The sequence below is a fragment of the Cervus elaphus genome, unplaced genomic scaffold, assembly GCF_910594005.1.
Source record: "Cervus elaphus unplaced genomic scaffold, mCerEla1.1, whole genome shotgun sequence".
Classification (NCBI taxonomy): Eukaryota; Metazoa; Chordata; class Mammalia; order Artiodactyla; family Cervidae; genus Cervus; species Cervus elaphus.
Genome location: NW_025316762.1, coordinates 3,305 through 9,834, shown reverse-complemented (window position 1 = coordinate 9,834; position 6,530 = coordinate 3,305). Strand labels below are relative to the sequence as shown.

Sequence of the window (6,530 nt, the reverse complement as noted above, 5' to 3'; positions counted from 1 at the left end):
CTGTCCAGATCGCAGCGGAAAGGCAGACTCTCACCTGAGCACCAAACAGACCAGCAACCCCAGGATGACCCTGAGCTGAGGGGAGGGTGAGCTGCCTTCCTCAGGGCCCCACAGGGAGCAGTGTGCAAGAGGAGACAGAGCTGGGGTGCATGCTGGGCCTGGGCCGTGGCCCCTCTTCAGCTTCCACAGTGGAGCACAGCCTCCAAGCACAGTTTGCAGTGGAGATTATGCTCTGAGCATCACTGTGCCTGCAGCCTGCACTGGTGCTGATAGGGAAGAGCAGGGACCAGGAGGTCTGCCTCAGGTCCTCAACCCAATCACCTAGGAGGGCACACCCCTTCACACACCCTGCCTGCCTCCTCTGTGGCGAGGGCTGGCACCAGTCACGCTGCAGGCCCAGAGATCCAGCTCCTAGCGTTTGCTGGTATCTGAAAAACTGTCAGGAATTTTCTTAACTGTGGAAGCAAGACATGCTCATTTTAGAGAATGTGAGAAAAAAGCCACAATTCCACCACTTGAAAACCAACATTGGGGACATCTGGTGTAATTTCATGTTAACACACAAATATTTCTGACTGCCTGGTTTGGATCCCTGCCCTATACACCTGCAGGCTGCGTGGCCTGAGGCTGATGGTTCTGTCTCTGTTCTTCAGCTTCCTCGCCAGAAGATGAAGTGAAGTGAGAGTTGCTCAGTCATGTCTGACTCTGCGACCCCATGGACTATACAGTTCATGGAATTCTGTAGGCCAGAATATTGGAGTGGGTAGCCGTTCCCTTTTCCAAGGGGGTCTTCCCAACCCAGGGATTGAACCCAGGTCTCCCACACTGCAGGTAGATTTTCTATCAGCTGAGCCACCAGGGAAGCCCCAGAAGATGAGATGCTGTGTGTGTTCATCGCCAGACACTGCTGTAAGTTCAATGACTAACTGCAACCTGGTGAGGGGAGGACCAGTAATAACAATATACTCTTCAACCCAAGCCTGTCCTCGAATTCATCCTCCAGAAAGGACCCAGAAAGGGGGAAAAGCTGAACGCTTGAAGGTCAACAGTGACCACCCCATAGCCAACCTCAGGAGGGCTGTCAACTCCACTTGGTGGAAAATCACATCAGAGCCACATATTACATGTGAACTACACATTTCCCTGTATTGCTTATGGTTACAAAAATGGCTTTTCTTTTTAAGCGAAAAAGGCAGCACACTAAACCATATGCTTTGGGGACAATTTTGTACAAAGACATCCATCCCTGTGGCAGGATAAATGAAGGGATGTGGAAGTGTGAGTGACTACTTTCCTTACACTACTGAGTGCTCCTTTAACGTTATGACCATGTGTGGGTGCCATCAACCTGGGGGGAATCCAGGCTTCACTTACCAGCCATCCAGCATAAAAGTGTCCCCTTTAAGTCCCCTTTAAACTGTCCAATGGCACCTCACACACAGCGGCTCAGTTGCCTTCTCTCATCTCCACTCGGATCCAGTGCCCTTCCCCTACCCCATATCCATGTGGCTTCCCCAGGGCCATCGTGTGGTAGGACTATCTTGTGACAAGGTCCACTGTCCTTACAGTGGCTCAGGCGGAATCCTGGAACCATGCTTGGTCCCCTTGTGAATCTCTCAACACCCCACATTCAACTCCCCAGAAAATCTTGCTGGATCTTCCTGCAAAAACATGCCCAGAATCTGCCTGCTTCTTGTGGCCTAAAGGCTTTCACCCTCAACCCCAGTCCTCATCCTCTCACTCAAGGATGTCTCCTGCCTCTTCATAGTTTTCCTGCTTCCTCCAAACCACTCGCCCCAAATCATTTCGAACACATCAGCCCGACTAACCTTTTAAAGTAAGTTATATCCTGTCAATGACACCCTCCCCCCACTCCTGAAAACACCTTCTATGGCTCCCTAGTCCCCTCATCAGGAAGTCCTGCCCCCTCCCTTGCATTTTTCTGCCCTCAGCAGCCTCTGCCCTCCCCTCCAGCCGCACCTCCCCCTCCGCACTTTTGAATGAGCTCGCCCTGCTTGCTGGGCACCCTCCTTTACCTTGCTCCAGCCACCTGATTTAGGACAGTGGTCTCCACCAGTCCGTGCCTTCTCAGCATTACCTCCCACCTGGTCCCTTCAGAGGCCACCCAACGTCCTTAGCGCCTGTGTGGTCTCCACCTGCCCCAGGCATTGAAGGTCCAGACAGGCAGGATTTGGGCCTGAACTTGTTCACTGTTTCATCCCTGGTCCCTAGAACCATGCCTGGCCTGTGGCCAGCATACATGAGATACACGTGGACCTCTGAATGAATGGATGATGGGGTGGTGTAGTCAACTTGGACGGCTCATGTAGAGGAACTGCAGGGCCATGCCTGGCACTCGGCAGGCATCGAGGAAGGCTCCATGCGGCTGGCACTCACCTCCCAGGAGCCTGTAGGCCACACTGACGTTGGGGCAGAGGAACTGCACGGGCAGCAGGCAGAACTGGTGGAAGGTGCCAGGGGGCCTGTTCTCCCGGATGCGGAAGGACAGGCCTGACTCAGGGAAGCAGAGCTCCCGGGGCTTGAGGGCGCCGCAAGCTGGGAAGGAGGCATTGATGATGGAGAAGTACACTCGGGCACAGCCTGGCCACTGGCACTCGCCCTCACGTAGGGATGTGGGTGACAGGAAGACCCGCAGGTAGATGGTAAGCAGCGGGAAGCCGCCCTCTGCAGAGACAAGTCAGGCCCCGCCAGGGTGTCAGCCACACCTGCCCAGCTGGGATCTGAATGGGGAGAGGGCAGGAGCTCCGGGCTGGTGCAAAGCCTAGTCCTCACCAAGGCTAGCAGGGCTCTGCTGGGAACCCCGCCCTGCCCCCTACCTCCTGCTTGCCCCCTACGGCCCTGGACTTGGGATCTGGCAGCCTCAGGGCCCTATGGCTCTGCTCCCTCATCCTGGGGGGTGCCTCACAGGTCCATCTCTCTGATTATTCCAAATCTCAGTTCAAATACCCTTCCTCAGAGAGGTGCGCTGAACCCTGGGTCTAAGATGGAGTGCTTCCCCAAGGCAGGCTCTTGGCACCTCAGGTGACCTCCCTTCCCTCCCTCACCCACTACCCCAACCACTTTCTTTCTTTTCTCACTTTTAAAAACACTACAGGGGTGGAATTGGGTGGGAGGGGGGAGAGAGGTTCAAGAGGGAGGGGACATATGTATACCTATGGCTGATTCATTGTGATGTATGGCAGAAGCCAACACAATACTGTAATTATCCCTCAATTAAAAATAAATAAAACACTTATTCTATTCTATTTTTGCCAGTGTTGCTGCTTGTGGGATCTTAGTTCCCTGACCAGGGACTGAACCCAAGACCTCAACAATGAAAGCTCAGAGTCCTAACCACGGGACCCCCAGGGAATTCCATGCCACCCCTGCAGAGACACAGACTTCCCCAGCACCTAGAGAGGGGATTTCTGGCAAATTCCATCATGGAGGCACCATAGCAACCCCCGTCCAACCCATCTGGATCTCAGCTGGGGCGGGGGCTCTTCCTGGGCCTTCTATCTTAGCTCTAGGTAAGTGTCCCCCCTGCTACATCTACTCCTCCCATATTCATCAGTTCTCTGCTTCTTACTAGCCTGTCCTCTGTTGCTCCAGTCCCCTGCTGTGGTTAATAATTCTCCGTATAAACTTTCTCTGTTCTAATTACTGTGATTTCTCTCCTGACTAGAGCTGGCAGGTGCATGAGGCTGCTCTCCAATCACGAACAGAACAGGCCTCCTATGAAACTCAGACCCTTGGCAAATTTCACTCTGGCAGTACTGTTCACAGCAGAGTGTCTGCCTCTCAGCACTCACAGGAGCTCAGAGCTGGCGTGAGGGCCCAGGGAGGCCATGTCTATAGAGCAAGAGGTGGGGTTGTGATCACCATTTGGTGCCACAAGGCAGAACTCTGCTCCACAAACAACCTCCTCCCAGTACCAGGGTCACACATGGCCTTCACTCCAGCTTGGACCCCTGCTCTGAGAAGCCGTCCAGGCCTTCCTCCTGCTCCACTTTCCTCCCCGGCACCAGGCCCCAGTCCTCACCAGGTGCCAAGAGCAGCCTGCTGCTGATGGTAAGGTGGGCTTTCTGTGCAAACAGCTGCTTCTCCACCAAGTTCCAGATCATCCACTAAATCAAGATCTTGGGATGTCTCTAGCCTTTCTTAACTCTTCTCTCACAACCCCACATCTCTGTTAATCCAACTGGAAGACATTTGGAGCCAGCATGGAGAGAGCCCCTCAAGTCCTCCACATAAGTTCTCCAAAATCCCAACAGCCTCAGGAGGCCTGAGGGTCATCAGTGGTCCTCAAGCTCATCCTGGCTCCCTCACGGGCTGGACAAAGAGGACAGGCCAGCCCCATCTCACTTGCTCCACTCTTACACAGCAGGAGTCGTAGGAGCTGTGTGATGGGCTCTAAGGAAGGACCAGGTGAGGGCAGGGCGGGGTGGGTAATGAGGCATGTGGGGGTGGGGTCAGGGCCGCCCCCTTACTGCGGATGTTGAGCTTCTCCCAGGAGCTGTGGTCCAGGCTCTGGTTAAGGTAGAGAAGCCCCGTGTCCTCCTGGATGCGGACCCAGTCATTCTCGTGCAGCCGCGTGTGGTAGGCGCTGTAGAGGTGCTAGCCCAGGCGGAAGCTGGGCATCTCCTCTGGCACGTCCTGCAGGGCATGGACATAGAGCAGGGGCGTGCCGGCCGGCTGGTCCACGTATAGCTTCTCCCAGTAAGCGTCCCTGGAGAAGTAGAGTCCCAGCGGGGCTGTGGGAGGCAGGGAAACACGTGAGGGAAGGAGGGACTGAGGGACGACCACGGTGCAGAGCCCAGCAGCCCTCCCAGGCAGATCACCTTTCCCAGCGGCCTAACTTCACATTTTAGTAATAGCTTCCTTGTGGGCCAAAAAAGAAAACTTAGGTCTTTCTCATCTGTATTCCTAAGAACATCAACACACAGTTATCTGTATAGCTAAACACTAGCTGCAAATACACTGCTTTAAAACAGAAAAAGGAGGAAGTGAGGAAGCATAAACAGTTGCAATATCATCCTCGATTACCTGAGATAGATAAGCACGTAAACCACTCGGCTTTCACCCAAGCTTCTGAGCAAATCACCTGGAGCCAGAGTTTTGAAGTGTACAAGACGCTGCCAGACAAGCAGAGCAGGCAGGGGTCCCCAAAGATGAACTAGAGCACTTTATAAGTAACAACATTCGTGCATGCTAAGTCACTTCAGTCGTGTCCAACTCTTTGTAACCCTATGCACTATAGCCCTCCAGTCTCCTCTGTCCTTGGAATCCTCCAGACAAGAATACTGGAGTGGGTTGCCATGCCCTCCTCTAAGAGATCTTACCGACTCAAGGATTGAACCTGCATCACTTACACCTCCTGCATTGGCAGGTGGGTTCTTTACCACTAGTTCCACCTGGGAAGCCCCTGTAAGTAACAAAATCTTCATCTAAAGTCAAACATGCTCCTACCATAGTACCGAAAAATTCCACTCCATTTATCTGAGAAAAATGAAAACATATGTCCGTCTAGTGACTTGTTCACAAATGCTGGGGTTATTCACAGAGCCAAGAACTGGGAAGAACCCAGATGTGTTCCAGCAGGTTATCAGATAACAAACCTCAGTCCATCACACCATGGAACCCTATGCAGTTAGGATGGGGCACAAACTATTGATACACACGACAGCCTGGACACATCTCATAGACATCCTGCTAAGTGGAAGAAGCAGCACAAAAGAATCACATGGCACCATTCCAGACTGATTTTAGGTGACAGAAATCAAACTGGGTACCAGCTGGGGGTAGGGGAGGTAATAGACTGGAAAAGCAGGGGGCATATTCTGGGAAACATACATGTTTCATATCTTGATGGGGTGTGGGTCACACAGGGACATCCATTTGTCAACAACATACAGCCAAGATTTGTGCATTTCAACGTATGTAATTGTGGCCTAAATTTATCACTGAGAGGCTGTGGGTAGAGCTGTAAATGCCATGAGGAAGAGGGATGCTGACCATGGCCACGCTGGGTGAACCAATGGGGCACTCATCCTACTACTCTCTTGACTTGGTGTATGTTCAACATTTTGCATCATAAACAGTTATTTTTAAATAGTAAGAAATTTTAAAAAGATGGATAAATGGGCAGGTGATGCTTTAAAAAAAAACTGAAAACCTGCCAATATTCTCTACAAAGCATAAAAAATACTAACACACAAAGCAAACATGAGAAACATTGTACTTGTGTGTGAGCGATTTCTCTTTTCAATCAATTTGTTTCCACCTACATTCTGCTTCTCTTGCAGCCACCAAGATGAGTGGTTGGTCCACTCCACACCAGTGGAAGATACCCTGGGGCTGCCTGGGTCCTTGAAGACACACTTGTGTGTGGGAAACAATCAAGAGCCAACTAGAGTCAGGTGAGGAGAACTGGTGAAGACCTTTTGGATCCCAAAGTGGTGAAACAGAAGAAAACTGGAAGGTTGCCAGCACTGTGCCAGGCTTCCCAAGGATGACTTCAAAGGCAACCC

General features: G+C 52.1%; 1 long non-coding RNA gene across 1 annotated transcript; it reads right to left on the bottom strand.

Moving 5' to 3' along the window:
• Positions 1-7: 7 nt before the first annotated feature.
• Positions 8-4,721, bottom strand: LOC122691378. Its single transcript, XR_006340402.1, has 3 exons — positions 4,491-4,721; positions 2,398-2,685; positions 8-34 (listed from the first exon to the last, which is right to left on the bottom strand). It is a non-coding gene; the product is annotated as an uncharacterized LOC122691378 (long non-coding RNA).
• Between the last annotated feature and the right edge of the window lie 1,809 nt (positions 4,722-6,530).